This window comes from Anolis carolinensis, chromosome 5, assembly GCF_035594765.1.
Source record: "Anolis carolinensis isolate JA03-04 chromosome 5, rAnoCar3.1.pri, whole genome shotgun sequence".
Lineage (NCBI taxonomy): Eukaryota > Metazoa > Chordata > Lepidosauria > Squamata > Dactyloidae > Anolis > Anolis carolinensis.
The window spans coordinates 73,676,455-73,698,700 of record NC_085845.1 but is presented as its reverse complement, the minus strand read 5'-3'; the positions used below and the strand labels follow the sequence as shown (position 1 = coordinate 73,698,700).

Sequence of the window (22,246 nt, the reverse complement as noted above, 5' to 3'; positions counted from 1 at the left end):
CCCTACAAATACATTAATATATGAATTTTCCCCTCATATGTTTACAGGTCTTTGCAAATCCTATGTAAATATAGATAGAGATTTCCATGTACCTGTATATCTGTTCCTATATGTATACATTAATTTTTATATGAATTTTATATGAATTTTACCCTCACATGTTTGCAAGTGCAGAGGGAAAATGTGTGTGCGCACACACACACACACACACACACACACACAGAGATGTCTAGATAGATATAAACATTGATAAATAGGGCTTACAAATATTGCAGGAGGAAAATGCACATAGAGAGAGGATTTGCAAAGGTTTCAGGGGGAAATACACATGTGAAATTAGTATATATAATGATAGATTTATATCTAGCTCTACATTGTTTATGTAGGCATTATAGGTTTGCCTGTTACTATGTTGGAAGCTGGCCTGAGTCCCCAGGGGGAGATAGATAGGGCAGGGTACAAATGAAGCTGTTGTTGTTGATGATGATGATTATTATTATAAAGTTATTGTTGCTTTTCCACTCATAGAGTTAGTTTACTGTTTTTCTTTGAAATACAGTAAATATTCAAAACATTTAACCCACTGATGCCTCAATTAATGTAATTTTATTGGCATCTAATTTTATTTTTGAAATTTACCAGTAGCTACTGCATTTCCCACCCTCGGCTTATACTCGAGTCAATAAGTTTTCCCAGTTTTTGTGGTAAAATTAGGTGCCTCAGCTTATATTCGGGTCGGCTTATACTCGAGTATATATGGTACATTTTGCTTTCAAACCGCTAGGAAGTCGGAAGCTGGGCTAAAGGCCAGGAGATCACTCTGACCCGGGCTTTGAACTGTCAACCTCTTGATCGACAAGATTTACTGCAGCTAGTGGTTTAACCTGCTGTGCTAAATCCCAGCCCAACATTAGGTTGTGGGGTTTTTTTTTTTTTGCCCCATATTAGGAAACTATACACGGCTTTTCAAATGGTCTGAAAAAGAAATGCAAGTAGGAGATTTAGTTACATTTTCATTAACTCATTTGGCTTGATCCCATTTCATGGGTTGGAGTGATATCAGTGTAGCTTTTAGCATGGGCCAGAGGACTTGTCTGCACTCAGTACTTTTAGAAATGACTACGTCATATAATACGAGAGCTGAATGAAAAGTAATGCCTCCACCTTCGTAACTCTTCAACAGATGGCAGTACTGGTATGTGGCAGGTGCTGGCTTGTTCAGTAGACTCTCCTCTACAGTTCCATTTGGAAGGAAGCCTTAGCACTGAATGGTTGTGTTGTTAAAGTGAAAAACACGGAACCCTGCGCAGACAGTTGGTCAATGCAACTTCAGCAACATGCAGTTATTGAATTCTTGACAGCAGAAGGTATCACCCCAAAGGAAATTCATCAGAGATTGCAAGCTGTTTATGGTGATTGTGTTGATGTGAATACTATGCGTCATTGGGCAAGTAAGTTTAAAGATGTTGAGGTGGGAACATCTGACTTGCGTGACAAACAAAGAGTTGGACATCCTGTGACAGCAACCACAGAGTTTCACAAGCAAAAGGTTGACAGATTGATTCAGGATGATCGTCGTATCACTCAGAGAGAAATTTCAAGCATAATCGGCATTTCACAAGAACGTGTGGGTTACATTATTGCTTTGCTTGGCTATCGGAAGATCTGTGCACGATGGGTACTGTGAGACTCTGGTTGCAGAAACAGAGTGTCGACTTCTTCCATAACGGCTTCAGAAAACTTGTTCATCGTTGGCAGAAATGTATCCAATTGTCTGGTGATTATGTGGAAAAACGAATAGTGGCAGTTAAAGAGCATATTCCAAGGATTATTTCTGCATTTGATTTATTAAAATATTCCCATCCAAACCAAAGTAACAAAGGTGGAGGCATTACTTTTCATTCAACCCTCATACATTTTTAAAGCTAGAAAGTATACATCAACACAAAGAAAAACACTTTATGCTTCTTTTTGAGAAAAGAAAAAAAATCATCCTCTTGACTTAATCTCTAGGCAGAAGAAGCTGTTAATATGCAACAGAATGACTTGGTCAGTGATATTTGATGAGCATATTTAATACTAATACTTAACACCTATGTAACATAATGCTTTATAATCTTTGAAGAGCTTTGTGAATCTTTGCCGGCAAATCCTTACAGGAAGCCTGGCAGATCAAAGATGAAGGCCACAGCTTGACAACTTTCCACTCTTCTGGTTTGACTGATATATTCACTAGCCATTGTGGGGGGGGGGGGGGGGGGGGGAATCTAGTCCTAACAGCTGCCAAAGACGTGCACCATTCTAGGAAAACATGCAGATTACTAACTTTTCATTCAATGATAAGAGATTTTATTTGCATAGAAAGTTTTGCAACTTCTCTGGATGCAGAGGAAGGATTTCTGCTTGTGCTCAGGCACACGATCTTGTACAGTTTTCAGAGAAAATACTCAGGTGATATACATTACAGACAGGAAGAGAAGAGACTAGTGGGCAGAAGACAGAGGAAAAAAAATTAAAAAGTCCTTATTACATGGGGCTGTTGTTGTGCTACTATTCCACTTTAACTGCCATGCTAATATTCTGTAGAATCTTGGGATTTGCATTTCAGTGAAGAGCATTTCGGATTCTCATCCAGAGGCTGCCCTACACTACAAAATCTTAGGATTCCACAAAATGTTGCCATGGCAGTGAAAATGGAATAATAATGCTATAATGGGGCCAAGGGGCCATGGTGGTGCAGCGGATTAAACTACTGAGTTGCTGAACTTGCTGAACGGAAGGTCAGCGGTTCGAATCCATGGGACAGGGTGAGCTCCCGCTATTAGCCCCAGCTTTAGCCAATCTAGCAGTTAAAAAACATGCAAACGTGAGTAGATCAATAGGTACCGCTCTGGCGGGAAGGTAACAGCACTCCATGCAGTCATGCTGGCCACATGACCTAGGAGGCGTCAGCGGACAATGCTGGTTCTTTGGCTTAGAAATGGAGATGAGCACCACCCCCCTGAGTTGGACTCGACTAGACTCTGAGGGGAAACCTTTACCTTTACTTAACAGGGCCACATGATAGATCCTATTAAAACATATTTTTCCCCATCCTCTTGTGGTTGTCTGTGTCCCTATGTTACATACCCTCCAGCATTTCACAGATGCTGGTAGAATTTTACATTGTTTTGTCACAATTACCAACATAGTTTTATGATGATGGTACCTTCTTCCTCTTTGGCTTAGAACAGGCTTTGAAAACTATGTAGTTTACTCATTCCTACCTTCAAAAATTAGTGAAAAAAATTACATTTCTATCATTATCACATAGCACATACTATATATTCTCCCTGAAACAAAACAACAACCTATTTCCTGAAAGGGAAATCTAACTCACAAAGGGCTATTAGGAAATAACAAAATATCAGTTGAAATGTCAGCGATCAAACTTTAAACTACTACAATCAGTTCAGAAATCGCATGGACCATCTTCCAATTGATATCTCCTACAAAGTCCACTTTCAGTTCAATCTGTTGAGACACTTTATTAGGACAAACTTGCTATTCATCCTGGCTAGAATTTGAGTGATAATGACATACAATTAATCCAACCTAGATCCAATGCAAAGCCAGGACATTTCCCCTATCATAGCATAAATACCTAGAATTTTTTCCACTATAGCAAATAGCCCACATAAAGCCAGTTTGGAATGTCATACTATTTACAATATGACTGGAAAAAATAATAGTATAGTTGAATATCAGATAACCAAATAAATACAGATTAGGTGAGTAATTAAAGTTAACAACTCTTGAAAATGTCTGTGAGCTTCTGTTTCAAAATTAGCCATCCCTTAATTCTCTCTCCTTGTTTCTATTAGTTTATTAAACCCGTCTTTCTTCCTTCAAAGTTGCCGACATTCCTGTTTCAGAAGATATAAAGATGGTTATCTGGTGAATAGTTGGAAAGAACTCTAAAAATCCTCATTAATCTCTGGATGAGAAAGCCTTGTTAAAGACACAACTGGGCTTTACCTGGAACCCAGAATAGGAGCGAAATCAAAGTAGAAATGCAAATAACAAAACCAAAGTCTGCATGCTTTTGCATCTCTATTCTTGTTCCATTTCCAACTCAAAGGAACTGTGAGAGGATTTTTTAAAGTAGATTTCAGAATAATAACTGAGGATACTATAGAACTGAAGTATTCATGACACACAAAAATAGCGTGGTAAAAACGTGAAGTACCGCATTAAAGAAGCATGTGTTAAAATCTTGGTTCTAGCGATGTCAAAGCTCTGATGTCATGATTATTTGCATAATGACATCTCTGTGTCATTTAAAAATGTATTAGTTTTCTATTAATCTAGGAACCCATCAAATGCAATCTTCTGTATGTCTTCCCTCTGGCTAGATCTACCTTGCCCAATATCCCAGGACCTAATCCCCAATTATCTGCTTATCTCAGATTATTTGGCGGTGTAGATGGATATATTTCAGTTGAAAGCAGATAATCTGAGATCAGATCCTGAGATATAGGGCAGTGTAGATCCAGTTTCTGTTCCCCTGCACTACCAAAACAGAGTCCCATGGAGGCCATCTTCTTGTGGTTGCCTGTGGGACTCCATTGTAGCAGCACAGGGAAACGGAGTATATTCGGTTTACAGAAGTCAGATGCTCCCTGACTCCTAATGTCAGAAGCTGGGGAGAGGCTGGCTAGATGCAAGGAAAGGCAGGGAAAGGATGTAGGATGGCTGTTATCCCTAAAAACAGAAAGGAAAGGGGCGTTGATGGTAGAAAACGAAAGATGGTTCCCACCGTTTCCCCCCGTTTCATGTGATGATGTCCCTAGCCTGCTAGGGGATATGCAATTCGACAAACATTTAAAACATACCAAATACAGTAGAGTCTCGCTTATCCAACCTTTGCTTATCCAACGTTCTGTATTATCCAATGCAGTCTGCCTCCCACCCAGATCACAGTTGTTTCTCTAGCCAGCAACGCGCAGTGGGCCAACACGCCCAACAACAACACAAGTGAAGTCACGCTCCCAAACAAGTGGCAGACTTGTTGTAAAACATGATGTTTTGGTGCTTAATTTGTAAAATCATAATGTAATTTGACGTTTAATAGGCTTTTCCTTAATCCCTCCTTATTATCCAACATTTTCGCTTATCCAAGGTTCTGCCAGCCCGTTTATGTTGGATAAGCGACATAATATAATGAAAACATCAAATATAATAAAATAAATATACTTTAAAATGAAACACGCATAAACATCACTAAATCTGAGGGTTGTTGTATGTCTTTCGGGCTGTGTGGCCATGTTCCAGAAGTATTCTCTCCTGACGTTTCGCCCACATCTATGGCAGGCATCCTCAGAGGTTGTGAGGTATGGATAAACTAAGTAAGGAAAGGAAAGAATATATATCTATAGAGAGTTCAGGGTGTGGCAAGAGTCCTTTCTCACTGGGAAGCCAGCATTAATGTTTCAGCTAATCACCCTAATTAGCATTGGAAAAGTTTTTGTCTCTTGCCTGGGGGGATCCTTTGTTCAGTCAATAGCCGCCCTCTGCCCTCAGAGTGTTGGTTCCCATCTACTGTTTTGATTTTAGAGTTTTTTTAAATATTGGTAGCCAGATTTTGTTCATTTTCATGGTTTCTTCCTTTCTGTTGAAGTTGTCCACATGCTTGTGGATTTCAATGGCTTCTCTGTGTAGTCTGACATGATAGTTGTTGGAATGGTCCAGCATTTCTGTGTTCTCAAATAATATACTGTGTCTATTTATCATACAGCCAAATAATAATAATAATAATAATAATAATAATAATAATAATAATAATAATAATAATCTTTATTTATATACCACCCTATCTCCCGGATGGGACTCAGGGCGGTTTCCAATCATAAAAACAACACATACATTACATAGCAACATAATAACACATTATTAAGCAAAGTAAAACAATACAATTATATAGCAATAAATAACACTTACACGACCTGATCAAGGGGACGGGAACCATAAACCCAATATATTAAAATATATCATTTTAGGCTAGATAAATCTTGTGCAATATATTCAGGCCCAGAAATCGGTGGTATTCCAATGTAATTACTCAAAAACCTGCCGACACCACCACCATCCAAGGACACTTTTGCCCCAGTTCACCCATGGAGCCCCATGCCATCAGACGATGTAGAGGACTTCTGGTGGGGATCCATGGGTGACCTGGGTGGCAGCATGGAAGGATTTTGCCACTGCCAACACAGAAGCCTCCCCATGTTCCATAACAATGCTTCCCCACCCGTGATAGGGAGGAGTCAGCTGCTGGCCAGGGTGCCAGGATTGCCCCGCTGCCACCCAGATGGTGTCCAGATTCACCATATAGGTTGACGAATTACTATGCTAGACCTCATTCGTGTGATGAGGTCCATAGACATTTGTGTATAGGTTGACCTCATGTATAAGTTGAGGGCAGGTTTGGGAGCCAAAATTATAAATTTTGAAATAAGAAGGTGAGAAGGGTGGGGTACAAATGTTGTAATAAATAATTTTAATAATATCATGGCCATTCTATGAGGAGGGGAAAGTGCTAGCATTGCCCCAGCGAACCAGCTACCAACCCAGCCACTACTACCGCTGTTTTCCTTCCCATGCTTTAAAAAGCCCAGTCACAGCACTGTGGCAGAGAACGTAGAGGAGGTCGGATCTTCTTTTGGGCTCTCCCAGGAGGAATTAAGTTCCTATCTTTGTCACTCTTCCCAGAGACGCGGATGTCTCTTCTTTTGAGTTGAGATATAGTGATTACATTGACCCATAGACAAGTTGACCCATGGAGGTTTTAGTCAATGTTTTACTTAAAAAATTAAGATTTATACATAATTATTTATACTACATTTAAAGCGCTGAGTTGCTGAACTTGTGGACCAAAGGTCCCAGGTTCAAATCCCGGGAGCGGAATGAGCGCCCGCTGTTAGCCCCAGTTCCTGCCAACCTAGCAGTTCGAAAACATGCAAATGTGAGTAGATCAATAGGTACCGCTCCGGCGGGAAGGTAACGGCGCTCCATGCAGTCATGCCGGCCACATGACCTTGGAGGTGTCTACGGACAACGCCGGCTCTTCGGCTTAGAAATGGAGAGGAGCACCAACCCCCAGAGTCGGTCACGACTGGACTTAGCGTCAGGGGAAAACCTTTACCTATTTATACAACATAACATTAAAAATAACCTTCCTGGAATTTGAGACCCCAAGGGAGCCCTGATCATAGAATAGTAGAGTTGGAAGAGACCACATGGGCCATCCAGTCCAACCCCCTGCTAAGAAGCAGGAAATCGCATTCAAAGCACCCCCGACAGATGGCCATCCAGCCTCTGCTTAAAAGCCGCCAAAGAAGGAGCCTCCACCACGGCCCCGGGGGAGAGAGTTCCACTGTCGAACAGCTCTCACAGTGAGGAAGTTCTTCCTGATGTTCAAGTGGAATCTCCTTTCCTGTAGTTTGAAGCCATTGTTCCGTGTCCTAGTCTGCAGGGCAGCAGAAGACAAGCTTGCTCCCTCCTCCCTTTGACTTCCCTTCACGTATTTGTACATGGCTATCATGTCTCCTCTCAGCCTTCTCTTCTGCAGGCTAAACATGCCCAGCTCTTTAAGCCGCTCCTCATAGGGCTTGTTCTCCAGACCCTTAATCATTTTAGTTGCCGTCCTCTGGACGCTTTCCAGCTTGTCAACATCTCCCTTCAACTGTGGTGCCCAAAATTGGACACAGTATTCCAGGTGAGGTCTGACCAAGGCAGAATAGAGGGGGAGCATAACTTCCCTGGATCTAGACGCTATTCCCCTATTGATGCAGGCCAGAATCCCATTGGCTTTTTTAGCAGCCGCATCACATTGTTGGCTCATGTTTAACTTGTTGTCCACAAGGACTCCAAGGTCTTTTTCGCACACACTGCTGTCAAGCCAGGCGTCCCCCATTCTGTATCTTTGATTTCCATTTTTTCTGCCGAAGTGAAGTATCTTGCATTTGTCCCTGTTGAACTTCATTTTGTTAGTTTCAGCCCATCTCTCTAGTCTGTCAAGATCGTTTTGAATTCCGCTCCTGTCTTCTGGAGTGTTAGCTATCCCTCCCAGTTTTGTGTCATCTGCAAACTTGATGATCGTGCCTTCTAACCCTTCGTCTAAGTCGTTAATAAAGATGTTGAACAGAACCGGGCCCAGGACGGAGCCCTGCGGCACTCCACTTGTCACTTCTTTCCATGATGAAGACGACGCATTGGTGAGCACCCTTTGGGTTCGTTCGCTTAGCCAATTACAGATCCACCTAACCGTAGTTTTGTCTAGCTCACATTTTACTAGTTTGTTTGCCAGAAGGTCGTGGGGGACTTTGTCGAAGGCCTTACTGAAATCCAGGTACGGCGTTCCCTGTATCGACCCAACTCGTATCGACCCAAATCCACGGCGTTCCCTGTATCGACCCAACTCGTAACTCTATCGAAAAAAGAGATCAGATTAGTCTGGCATGACTTGTTTTTGGTAAATCCGTGTTGACTATTAGCAATGACCGCATTTGTTTCTAAGTGTTCGCAGACCACTGCCTTAATGATCTTTTCCAGAATTTTGCCTGGTATTGATGTGAGGCTGACCGGACGGTAATTGTTTGGGTCGTTCTTTTTTCCCTTCTTGAAGATAGGGACCACATTCGCCCTCCTCCAATCTGCTGGGACTTCTCCCGTTCTCCAAGAACTCTCGAAGATAATTGCCAGTGGTTCTGAAATAACTTCCGCTAGTTCCTTCAGTACTCTTGGATGTAGCTGGTCTGGCCCTGATAGGTGAGGGTGATATGTACGGAAGACAGGACTTTCTCTGAAGTGGCACCCTGGTTGTGGAATTCATTCAGCAGTTCATAAGTTATTTAGTTATGACATTCCCTGTGTAGTCCCTTAGTATATGGACAAATAGGGAGGGACAAATTGTTACGAGATTGTGCAGTGACAAATGGGCAGGAAACTGGAAAGTTTCATTAGCATGTAAAAAAGGTCATTTGCTCTGATGTGTTGGAAAGGGTAAATCAAGTCAGAGGATCAAATCCATCAGAGGATTTGTGTGTTTTATGACTCTGTACATTTAGGGTGCGAGCCCTCTATATGTTGAGTTTTAGAGTAGCATTCTTAACCCGAACAATTAACGTGTAGTGCCTGAAAAAAGCTCCTCTGTATCTAAGAGAATCCTTTCACAATAAAGCTTATCTCTACAGCAACACAGCAAATGCAATAAGGGACCTCACAATTTGTTCTTGAGTGCACAGCAGGCTGTCAAGATGAGACTCTTTTCTATACAGTTCTTCATAACAGTCTGGCTTTTCTGAGTACTTTGTGTGCATCTGGGGAGAAAAAAAAACTACCAGATTTTTGTATACTGTTTTTTTGTTGTATCCAGACTAATTAAAAAGATGACAAGTGTTTGGGGAGGATTATTATTTTTTAAATTATTTCAGAGATCCATATATGTTTTGTTTCTCTCAGAAAATGCTCTGTTGCCTCGCGGTGCAATCAGAAACTTTACGTAACAGCTCCCCAGATTGGTTTATTATAATGCAGTAGAAAATGGGAAAGAATAGAAACAAGATCTGAAACTTTTCAGCTCGTCTGGATGTGTCCCTTATCTATTTGAAAAGTGTTTTTAATATATCTGTTTTTATTTGTGTTTATTCGCTCGGGAGTTCTGATGGGCTGAGAATGGGTACAGAAACAAACAACAATAAAAGAAAATATGTTAAAAGAAAGAATGAACAAGGGATCTTTGCCTAGTACAGGCAGTCCCCAAGTTATGAACAAGATAGGTTCTATAGGTTTGTTCTTAGGATTAATTTGTATACAAGTCAGAACAGCTACATTTTTAAGTGTAACTCCAGCCAAATATAGACACATATTAGCTTTGGATAACATAGGGAAGGGTTAACACTCCTGTGAAGTTTGATATATAGATATAGATATCCACACACACACACACACACACACGGTTGCTGTGAGTTTTCCGGGCTGTATGGCAATGTTCCAGAAGCATTCTCTCCTGACGTTTCACCCGCATCTATGGCAGGCATCCTCAGAGGTTGTGAGGTCTCTTGGAAACAAGCCAAGTAGGGTTTATATATCTGTGGAATAATGTCCAGGGTGGAAGAAAAAAAACTCTGTCTGTTTAAGGCAAGTGTGAATGTTGCAATTGGCCAGCTTGGTTAGTATTTAATGGCCTTGCAGCTTCTAGGTCTGGCTGCTTTCAGCCTGAGGGAATCCTTTGTTTGGAGGTGTTAGCTGGCCCTGATTGTTTCCTGTCTGGAATTCCCCCCCCCTTTTTAGTGCTGCTCTTTATTTACTGTCCTGATTTTTGAACATATGAGATCATACGAAACGGACCACTGAATATTATAAATCATTTTCGTTCAAACTGATTCGGATGCAAACCTAGTGTCAAGTTGCCTGTCTTGGGAGCTCCGAGTTAGGAATTCTGTTCTTGGTTCTATATCTTGTTTGCCTGTCTAGGTGCCATGCCTCCTGTTTGGATTACAAATCTTGTTTCAAGTTTATCTATTTATATTATTTATTTATGACATTTATACCCTGCCTTTCTCAACCCCGGAGGGGACTCAAGGTGGCTTTATACATAGGCAACTATTTGATGCCTTAAAACAATGTACAATTAAAATAAACATTTTACAATAGAATTATAAAATACATTAAAACAGTTAAAACATTTAAAATAATAAAAGGTAAAGGTAAAGGTTTCCCCTGACATTAAGTCTAGTCGTGTCCTACTCTGGGGGTTGGTGCTCATCTCCATTTCTAAGCCAAAGAGCTGGCGTTGTCCGTAGGCACCTCCAAGGTCATGTAGCCAGCATGACTGCATGGAGTGCCGTTACCTTCCGGCTGGAGCAGTACCTATTGATTTACTCACATTTGCATGTTTTCCAACTGCTAGGTTGGCAGAAGCTGGGGCTAACAGTGGGAGCTCACCCCACTTCCTGGATTTGAACCTTTCGATCAGCAAGTTCAGCATACCTTCACTATGAACCATGCTATCCACAATAGTAATCTGGGCCATTTCAATAGTAATAGCACATTTCAAGCCTTTGGGATTATATTCAACTTCAAGTATCAAGCCTTTGGATCATGGTCATGTTCATGTTTTCAAGCTTTCTTTGTATAATTCTAGTTTAAGTGCAATAACCCTTGGATTACAGTTTCTTGCTTTTGCCCTCATATTCAGAGTTGGTCATTGCTTTTTGTTAAGCTCCTGGAAATCTATCTCGTGGATGTAATTTTGATTATGCTTTTGCATACCAGGTTTTGTTGTTACTTTAGTGAATGCTTAGTCTGTTTATTTTGAACACTATTTTGAAACTATTTTTTTATATTAGATACTATTAGATCAACTAATTATTATTGTTGATCGGTGTGGTGAAAAAGGGATCAAGCAGGTGACTGGGCTGCAGCAAGTATAACAACTGCTTTCAAAGTAAGTGCCACACAATTAAAAAAGGAACGAACACTTTCAAACCAGGAACAGATTTTTAATTTTTTTGTTACATTAGTGTGCTATGTTCGATACTCAGAATATCAGAAAGCTGGGGAAAGCATCTTCACCTAAAATATTAAGACTTGGTTTAAACAGAGTAGAATGTCAAACTACACTGTTCTTCCAAACTGTAATTTTAGCTTTTGTGATCATGGCTAATAAATATTGAGGCAGGGCTGTTACCAGCTGTTCTCATTAATACACATACAGTATATGCAACCCTGCGCTAATACAAGTGTACACAAACACTGAAATACAGGGATGTTTTTTTTTTCCAAAGCAAGATCATGCAGTTATACAAAACGGCAAAATTAGCTCCCAGTAAAAGATTTGGGTTAAAGCTCTAAAGTTTTGTTCTAGAAAAATTCTTCACAGAAAGACAAACATTGATTAGTTTAGTGCCATCATCCCTAGCATTGGCAGATGATTCCTTTGTGATTCCTAACAACAGAGATAAAAGGAGAGAAAATAATGGTGGGAGCTGGGGTTCACGTAATAAAGGAGTGGGCAGAACATGAGGAAAATAATGAGCTGGTACAAGAACAATGGTGTATTTTGTATTTCTGTGGCAAGGACATATGAGGCGTAGAATGGCAGCGCTATTAAAAGAAAGGCTGAAATTTAGAGTGGTTATATTTGACTGTTTCACAAAGAAGCCAACGAAGTTATTTATTAAGGGTATTTATATCCTACCCTCCTAGAGCAGGTTACAAATTGCCCATTTGATGGGCTTGCAATCTGAAGAAGATGTGATAAACAAAGAAGATGACAGTAGGTAGACTCTACCCTCACTCTGAGGACTCTTCTACACTGCATATGAAATCCATATTATCTGCTTTGAACTGGATTATATGTCAGTGTAGACTCATATAATTCAGTTCAAAGCAGATTACGTGGATTGCCGTCTTTGATAATCTGGATTATATGTCAGTGTAGAAGGGGACTCCGTGCGGCCACAGCAGTTTCAACTGAAATGGAGGGAAGTCTTGGCACAATGGAGCAGTGCCTGGTTGCTCTTCTCTCCTTTTGAGGCTGGATCTACGCTGTCCTATATCCCAGAATCTGAACCCAGATTTGCTGCTTTGAACTGTGTTAAATGAGTCTACACTGCCAGATAATATGGGATAAGCACATAATCTGGGATCAGATCATGGGTAGTGGAGATCCACCCTGAACCCACAGCAGGATAAACTGGACCAGAGGGAAGACTTTTCTCAGCACATGGGACATAGCACAATAGAGCTTACTTCCTCTTTTCTCACAGTTACTTGGAATAGTATTTTTTTCTTCAAGAAAAAGACAAAATAGTACACAGAAATGATATATAAGACTACCAAAACCTTCATCGGTATAGTGTCCACTATTACTAAATTACAATTATCTTCAGACCTTCAGAAATTGCCTCCTCCCTGGAATGTAGTTTTCTAACACTTGTGATTGTAAACCTTCTAATAATCATAAATTATGGACCTCATCCCATGAGTGGGAGGAAAGCGGAGGGTGGTGTCTTACTTTGTTCCCTACCACCAAACTCCATCTTTTGAGATGGCCAGGCACCCCAAGTTCTTTCCGCGTCTTTCTCCCATCTTTCCCCGTTTTCTTCCATTTTCCTCAGTTTGGAGTTGGATAGCACTCGACTCCTGAAAATGAATTCTGGGTTCTGTTTCCATGCACATCGAAAAAGGAATCCCACAGAATCCCACCAGATGTGACCTTACGTCATATGATGGCCTCTTTGGGACTCCGTTTCCGAAGCGCATGGAAACAGAGCCAAGAATGTGTGGGATGAGGTCCTATATATTTTGGAAAACAAGAGTGAGTAATAACTATGTGGGATTTCTCAGGATCTATGAATGTATACTTTGTTCAGTTAAGATCTCCGAAAAGCCACTGCTCACAGTCTTGTAGAAAACATGACTGCAATGATAATGGAGAAATGGCACGATGAACCATTTTTTGGGAGTGTTGAGCCTGGTTTAATGTCAAATGCAATTCAGAAATATAATTAGAAGACCAATGCTAGGGCCTGTGGGTTGGATGTGGCCATCCAAGGTCACTGACCTGGCCCTCGTCCTAAACTAAGAGGTTGGTGATTCCAATACTGCAATAATACTAATACTGTGTTTGTTGTTTATTCATTCAGTCACTTCCGACTCTTGGTGACCTCATGGACCAGCCCATGCCAAAGCTCCTTGTTGGCTGTGGCCACCCTCAGCTCCTTCAAGGTCAAGCCAGTCACTTCAAGGATACCATCCATCCCTCTTGCCCTCGGTCAGCCCCTCTTCCTTTTTCCTTCCATTTTACCCAGGATTATTATTTTCTTCAAGCTTTTCTGTCTTCTCATTATGTGACCAAAGTACTTCATCTTTGCCTCTAATATCCTTCCCTCGAGTGAACAGTCGGGTATTATTTCCTGGAGTATGGGCTGGTTGGATCTTCTTGCGGTCCAAGGCACTCTCAGAATTTTCCTCCAGCACCAGAGTTCAAAAGCGTCTATCTTCCTTCGCTCAGCCTTCCTTATGGCCCAGCTCTCGCAACCATAAGTTACTATGGAGAATACCATTGCTTTAACTATGCTGACCTTCGCCACCAGTGTGATGTCTCTACTCTTCACAATTTTATCAAGATTGGTCATTGCTCTCCTCCCAAGAAGTAAACGTCTTCCGATTCCCTGGCTGCAGTCTGTGTCTGTAGTAATCTTTTTGCTTAGAAATATAAAGTTTGTCACTGCCTCCATGTTTTCTTTACTCTTATTGGATAGCCATGTAATTATCCCAGCTCCCAGGATGACTGGCAGTATCATTCAAATGCCATCTAAATGCAGTCAGGGCTTCTTCATGGAAATGAAGCCATATACGAAAGGTAGTGGAAACATGGAGGAAATCTTTTGTCCTAAAAATGCCAGTTGGACCACAGAAAGAAGAAGAGCACTGTGGGTGAATCATGGAGAATGAGCAGGCAAAAGCCTCGTGGTGTGCATTCAAATAATTTCCAACCCTAAAGCCTATCATGGAATTTTCTGGGGCTGAGAGTGTGTGACTGATCCAAAGTCACCCAATGGATTTCCATGGGCCAGCAGGGAATTGAATCCTGGTCTCCAGAGTTACAGCCCAACACTGAAACCATTTCACAATATAACCTGCATACATATACCTTACAAGAATTTCAGAATTTCAGAATATAACCTGCATACATATACCTTACAAGAAGGCATAGGCATCCCTCTGAAATTCCCATGAGGACAGCTCTCATTTAACCTCTTAAGCAGATGATGTTTATGGGTGCTTTTACACTGTATAACCACTTTCACCACTGTGGCACAATATTCTGAAATCATGGGAGTTGCAGTTTTACAAGGTCTTTAGCCTTCCCTACCAAAGCATCCCAGGATCCCAGGATTTCATAGTAGTTAAACTGGTGTCCAGCTGTATGAATTCTCCAGCATCCTGAGTCACAAACTTCCATTTCAGTAAGATCAAGTAAACCTTTGCCTCTGGCTGCTTTCAATCTCCTAACCAGGCAGCTTTTTCCAAAACAAAAGACAGGAGAGACATCTTTAACACGGTGACAGGGTGATGTTAACAGAATAAATATCTACAAAACATCATAGCTGACTTTCTCAGTGACATCTCAAGAGTCATCTTTAACATGTATTAAACAGAGGGGGTCTTAAGGGCATCGACAACATCTCCTTAGCATTCTGAAACTGTAATGTTTATCTATCAGTTATCCCTTAAGAATCCTTCAACATTTATACTTAATACGCCACTCTCGTTGTGTTAATCACACCACTGCTGGGACCTCAATCTGTGAAGACTGTGTGTTGACTAGCCGTGCACCGACCTCCACACATTTAAAAAAAAAAATGCACAGGAGTCTTCCAAGAAATGGAGGACCATCATCCTCGAACTACGAGGGATTGCCTAAGTAAGTCGAGGAGTAGGCTCCATCTGCAGCTCCACTGTGCAGAACAGAGTTGCCAGGTTTAAAGTTTCTTTCCAGAGCAAATTCAGAATTACTGGTGAGAAAAGGACACATGCTAGTGAAATCCAGTATTTTGAATCCACAGGGTATTCAGACTGAAAAGTATTGGGGAGTACATTTTGTCAGAATACTGGGCTGCTGAGGCAGGAGGGTATCTGTTCACACCGTCTTGCATTTTCAAAAACTTTCTAATGCTTTTTTTTTTTGGCCTAGCATATTAACAGGAGATGGTACACAATACATCTCCTGGGATACTGCCTCTTTTGCAGTAAGTATGGCAATAGAGTAGATAGCCCTGGCTAATCCCACATAATCTCAGAGCTAATCTTGCCATCTGATTGTCATCTTATCCTAGTCTTACTGAAGTCACATTAAAAGAAATTTATTCACAAGTGACTCTGTGATCAGCTTAATCTCCCAAAGTCAGGAAAGAAATGATTAAGCATAGCTGCTTCTTCTGCTATTGAAGAAGTCTGCAATTTATATTATTTAATAAAAGATTCTAGAAGAAGCAAACAGTATAGCAAATGACACACATGGAAAAACATTGGGACCAAAAATGACCGTCTCTCATCACTGATAACTGATGAGATGGTAACAAGCTGCAAATCCCTGTTCTATAAATAACGGTGCTATGATTACAGCTGTAGTCAACACGCCTTCCTGTGACTGATTAGGAGCTCTTGTTCATTTGAGCCTACTTTGCTCTTACGAAAGCTGTGAAGTTGCCAAGCGGTAGGACACAGCATTTTGGAAGACTTACTATTAACCTATTAGCTGTAATGCTGCAGGATCTTTTCTGGTCTCTTCTAATTCACATGAAGTAGTGAGAGTGCTAGATTTATCTCTGGTAGAGGTCATGAATAGAATGGGAGACAACAAACCAAATCTTCATTTGGACAAGACAAAAATTGCTTCAATCCCATTCAACAAGATTCAACCTACTCTGGATTCAACTTTGTCTGGTAAATTTGAAGTATCCATCATGTCCATTAGAAGTGCAACTAGCTTCAACTGGCATTGCCCCCCCTCCCCCGCGATGTATGATGCTGCTAGCAGTGAGAGAAATAAGGTTGAACACTGTGAAAACCATCCACTGCATGACTATCAGCCTCCTCCCAGTAGACGCAAATCAAGGAAAAGCTTCATGAGAACCACCACTCCTCTTATTGTTCCTCCGGCCTCTGGGCAGCTAAACCAGCAATCCCAATTGGATGTGATTCCTTTATTTTTATCACATTTAAACTTATTTATTATTATGGACAGGAAATAAATAAGCAAAACTTCAACTAATCCAGTACAGTGATACCTTGAGTTAAGAGTTTAATTCATTCTGTGACTGAACTCTTAACTCAAATTTTTCTTATTGCAAAGCAGACTTTCCCACTGAAATGCACTGAAATGCCATTAATCCATTTTGACCCCCCAAACCTCACCCCACCCATTTTGTGTTATGTGTTTTTAAATAAAAAATAAAAATGTACTTTATAAATACAGTAGAGTCTCACTTATCCAAGCTAAACGGGCCATCAGAAGCTTGGATAAGCGAATATCTTGGATAATAAGGAGGGATTAAGGAAAAGCCTATTAAACATCAAATTAGGTTATGATTTTACAAATTAAGCACCAAAACATCATGTTATACAACAAATTTGACAGAAAAAGTAGTTCAATACGCAGTAATGTTATGTTGTAATTACTGTATTTATGAATTTAGCACCAAAATATCACGATATATTGAAAACATTGACTACAAAAATGGCTTGGATAATCCAGAGGCTTGGATAAGCGAGGCTTGGATAAGTGAGACTCTACTGTAAAAATAATGTAGAAATGCACTTTCACATGGAAAGAGAGAAAAAAGAAAGATCAACTTTAAAATGGTAGAAGCACAACGTTGTGGCAAGGAAGCACAAAGTGAAGAAGTAGAAACATCATTTTCTTCATGCTGTACTCATTCCAGCCTCCCTTCCTCTCATACAACTGTTGCACCCTAGCACTGAGACACCCTTTCACTCAGCACCACACCAGAGTCCAGGGATCCAGTAATAAAATGTTTATTAAAGCAAATAAAAGGGAAAAAAGGTCAAATCCAAAAGAGACAGTCAGTATATAAAATGCAATACTGTATACTAAATAAATAAATAAATAATAATAATAATTTATTCTTGTACCCCGCCCCATCTCCCCGAATGGACTCGGGGCGGCTCACATGGGGCCTTGCCCAACATCACAATATAAAATCAAAACAAAAACACAAATTTACAACAATAAATCAACAATCAGAGTTCATTAGCAGGAATCCAAAAATGTCAGGGTAAACCCCAAAATCCAGGAGTGCAAAAATATATAAGTAATCCAAGGTATTTCCATGAACATGAACACAGGGGCCTCCCCAAGGTAAATCTTCGAAAGGTACATAAGCATAGACAGGAACATTAAACAAGAACTTGACAATGCAGGAACTTAGTAACATAAATAGGAGACTGAATCTCCAATAGCAACGTTGTCTCCTCAGAGAGGCTTGAAACCAAACTACTTAATTTAAGCCCATCCAGGCACTCATGACATCATGCCTAACACACCTGGACTTCAAGGTCTTATTGCGAACCCGCTGGGAATATCTAGTTTGCCTGTTTTTTACGCCCTGCATCCTCAGGTTTCTACACTCCCTTGAAACCTCCATGTCTTTCCAAGGTTGTTTCTCAAGGGTGCTTTCGGTTTCCCCTGTTGCCTGGGAACGATCTTAAGAATTCCAAACATCAGCCTCGTCTGCCTGCAATTCCCTTGAACACGCCCAGATGCTTCATTTTGGAACCCATCATCCCCCTCATTCTCTGAACATTAAAAAAAATCTTTTAACACTTGACAGACTAAAACAATGACTTCCTCAGATGGAGGAAGAATTTGTGGGTATGCTTCATTTCACTGCCTCAGCTGATGCAAGGCAATGGTTCCCCACGTTCCCGATGGGGGTTGTTGGATTTGCCACAATGCATGGCGATTCTGGCAGCCAGTATGAAGAGGTTGTTGCTCTCTCCCCTCCTCTCTCTTCATAAAGCCAAACATACCAGGAATAAAAACCACAGTGCCATATAATCCAGTTCAAAGCTGATAATCTGGATTTTATATTGTAACGCAGAAGGAGTTTAGGTTCTTTGTTGATTTATGGTAACCCCATGGCATAGGGTTTTCAAAGCCAAGGGAATGCTTCTGGCCATCTCCTTCGTCTGAGGGCCCTTCCACACAACCCTATATCCCAGAATATCAAGGCAGAATAATCCACAATATCTGCTTTGAACTGGGCTATCTGAGTCCACACTGCCATATATTCCAGTTTAAAGCAGATGATGTGGGATTTTATCCAGCTATGTGGAAGGGGGCCCAGAATATCAAGGCGGATAATCCACAATACAGTAGAGTCTCACTTATCCAACACTCGCTTATCCAACGTTCTGGATTATCCAACGCATTTTTGTAGTCAATGTTTTCAATATATCGTGATATTTTGGTGCTAAATTCATAAATACAGTAATTACTACATAGCATTACTGCGTATTGAACTACTTTTTCTGCCAAATTTGTTGTCTAACATGATGTTTTGGTGCTTCATTTGTAAAATCATAACCTAATTTGATGTTTAATAGGCTTTTCCTTAATGCCTCCTTATTATCCAACATATTCGCTTATCCAACATTCTGCCGGCCCGTTTATGTTGGATAAGTGAGACTCTACTGTATATGGAGCCCCGGTGGTGAAGTGTGTTAAAGTACTGAGCTGCTGAACTTGCAGACCGAAAGGTCGCAGGTTCAAATCCCGGGAGCGGAGTGAGCGCCCGCTGTTGCTCCAGCTTCTGCCAACCTAGCAGTTCAAAAACATGCCAATGTGAGTAGATCAATAGGTACCGCTCCGGCGGGAAGGTAACGGCGCCCCATGCAGTCATGCCGGCCATATGACCTTGGAGGTGCCTACGGACAACGCCGGCTCTTTGGCTTAGAAATGGAGATGAGCACCAACCCCCAGAGTCAGACACGACTGGACTTAACGTAAGGGGAAAACCTTTACCTTTTTTAATCCACAATATCTGCTTTGAACTGGGTTACCTGAGTCCACAGTGCCATATAATCCAGTTCAATGTGGATTTGATACAGCTGTGTGGAAGGGGCCTGACTAAGCACTTTATGGTCATATGGTTGAATTTTAAACTGATTTTAACTTCATTGTTTATAATATGGATGATGCTATGGAGCATTCTTAGAACTTTTATCATTTGTTTTTAGCTTTGGTTTTATGTTACAATGTATACTAAACATTATACACTAAGGGCCCTTCCAGACAGGCCCTATATCCCAGGATGTGATCCCAGATTTTCTGTTTATCCCAGATTACCTGGCAGTGCGGACTCATATAATCCAGTATAAAGCAGAAAACCTAGGACCAGATCCTGGTATATAGGGCCTGTCTGGAAGGGCCTTAAATTAAAATAAGCAATTATATTAAATAATAACTATGAAAAGCCAGCTGAGGTAGAGTGTCATACTATTTTGAACCGGGTTATCTGAGTCCACACTGCCATATAATCCGGTTCAATGCGGATTCTACACAGCTGTGTAAAAAGGGCCTGAAGCTGGATCTGCAGTGTCCTATATCCCAGGATCGGATCCCAGATTATCTGCTTTGAACTGGATTATATGAGTCTACACTGCCAGATAATCTGGGATCAGATCCTGGGATATATCCAGTGTAGATCCAGTCTAAGGCCTCTTCCACACAGCTGTATAAATCCACATTGAACCGGATTATATGGCAGTGTAGACTCAGATAATCCGGTTCAAACTGGTCAGTGTAGATGCAGCCTGAGGGCCCTTCCACACAGCCCTATAATCCCAGAATAGTAAGGCAAAAAATCCCACAATATCTGCTTTGAACTGGGTTATCTGAGTCCACACTCATGTGGGATTTTCTGCCTTGATATTCTGAGATTACAGGTCTGTGTGGAAGAGTCCTGAAGTACAGTCTTCAGCCTCCCACCCAAACCCTAACCAGGGACGACCCTGCTTAGCATCCAAGATGGGATAGAACATGTCGCTTCATGGTTAAGCCCCCAAATTGGAGATGCAAGTCATACATACAAACGCACATGGAAGTGTGTCTCTCCCCTCCCCCCCTCGGAACCCCAACAGTGGTACATTCCTGCTTCGGGCGCCCGAAAGCGAGCGATACCACTGGAGAGCGAGGGGGGAGGATGCGCCTCTCCGGTCAGGCGCCGCCCCCTTTTTCTCCTCTCCTCCCCCTTTTCTTTTCTCTCTCCAGGCAGGATGCAGGCTCGGCGGCGGAGGTTGTGGCGGGGAGCCGAGCCAGGAGGAGGCTGAGGCGGGTCCCTCCCTGCCTCCTACCGGCCGGTGCAGGTAAGGAAGAGGGGCGGGGGACGGCCGCAGTGGCTCAGTCCTTGGGACGGCTGTGTCGGTGCGCGCCTCTTCGGAGGCATACGGTAGCATTTGTCCGTGAGGGAAGAGCAGGGTGTCTAGAATGCGCCTTTCAGGTGGCGGTTCTTTGCCCGCCTTGAGATGCCAGATGAGGAAGTTCCAGTGAGCCTCCCTGCAGGCACCCCCCTCCCTTGCTTTGCATTGCCCTCGCTTCTGCAGCATCGCTTCGTGCAACTTCTCTTTTTGCCATCCCTCCACCTGCTTCTTCCTTTCCCGGCTTGGCTTGCTTTCCAAGTCCTCCCACTGCTTGGGATCTTAAAATAGCGCCCATCTTTTGGAGAGAGACGTGGGTGGGGGTGGCCATGGTGTCTCCGGCTGGATCTACCCATGGATGCATTATCGCAGGGGTTCTCAACCTTCCCCCTGAATACAGCTCCTCATGTTGTGGTGACCCCCAACCATAACATTATGTTCATTGCTATTTCATAACTGTATGAATCGTATTGTAAATATCTGATATGCAGGATGTATTTTCATTCACTGGACTCAATTTGACACAGATACCCAAATTTGAATACTGGTGGGGTTGGGTGGGATTGATTTTGCCATTTGGGAGTTGTAGTTGCTGGGATTTATAGTTCACCTACAACCAGAGAGCATTCTGAACTCCACCAATGATGGAACTGAATCAACTTGGGACACAGAAATGACTGACAGAAAATATTGGAAGGGTTTGGTGGGCATTGACCTTGAGTTTTGGAGTTGTAGTAATTATACGACTCACTGATCGCCCCAATTGGACTTGAAACGCGCCTGAATGTACAGTAGAGTCTCACTTATCCAAGCTAAACGGGCCAGCAGAAGCTTGGATAAGCGAATATCTTGAATAATAAGGAGGGCTTAAGGAAAAGTCTATTAAACATCAAATTAGGTTATGACTTTACAAATTAAGCACCAAAACATCATGTTATACAACAAATTTGACAGAAAAAGTAGTTCAATATGCAGTCATGTTAAGTTGTAATTACTGTATTTATGACTTTAACACCAAAATATCACGATATATTGAAAACATTGACTACAAAAATGGCTTGGATAATCCAGAGGCTTGGATAAGCGAGGCTTGGATAAGTGAGACTCTACTGTATATTTATATGTATAACTATGTAGATTTTTTAATGTAAGCTCTCAATTTTAATGTAAGTGTTTAATTTAAATGGATTTTTAAACATGATATACATTGATATATATGTTCATGTTGTAAGACGCCCTGAGTCCCCTGAGGGGT

General features: G+C 41.5%; 1 protein-coding gene across 2 annotated transcripts in view; it reads left to right on the top strand.

Annotated features, from left to right (window-relative positions):
• Window positions 1–20,783: 20,783 nt before the first annotated feature.
• trmt9b (tRNA methyltransferase 9B (putative)) overlaps window positions 20,784–22,246 on the top strand; it is a 38,655-nt gene continuing 37,192 nt past the window's right edge. The window contains exon 1 of one of the 2 annotated variants that reach the window (XM_062981527.1): window positions 20,784–20,940. The gene's annotated coding sequence lies outside the window, so the exon portion shown is untranslated. The remainder of the gene's footprint in view (window positions 20,941–22,246) is intronic. The other variant, XM_062981528.1, reaches the window with a different exon arrangement.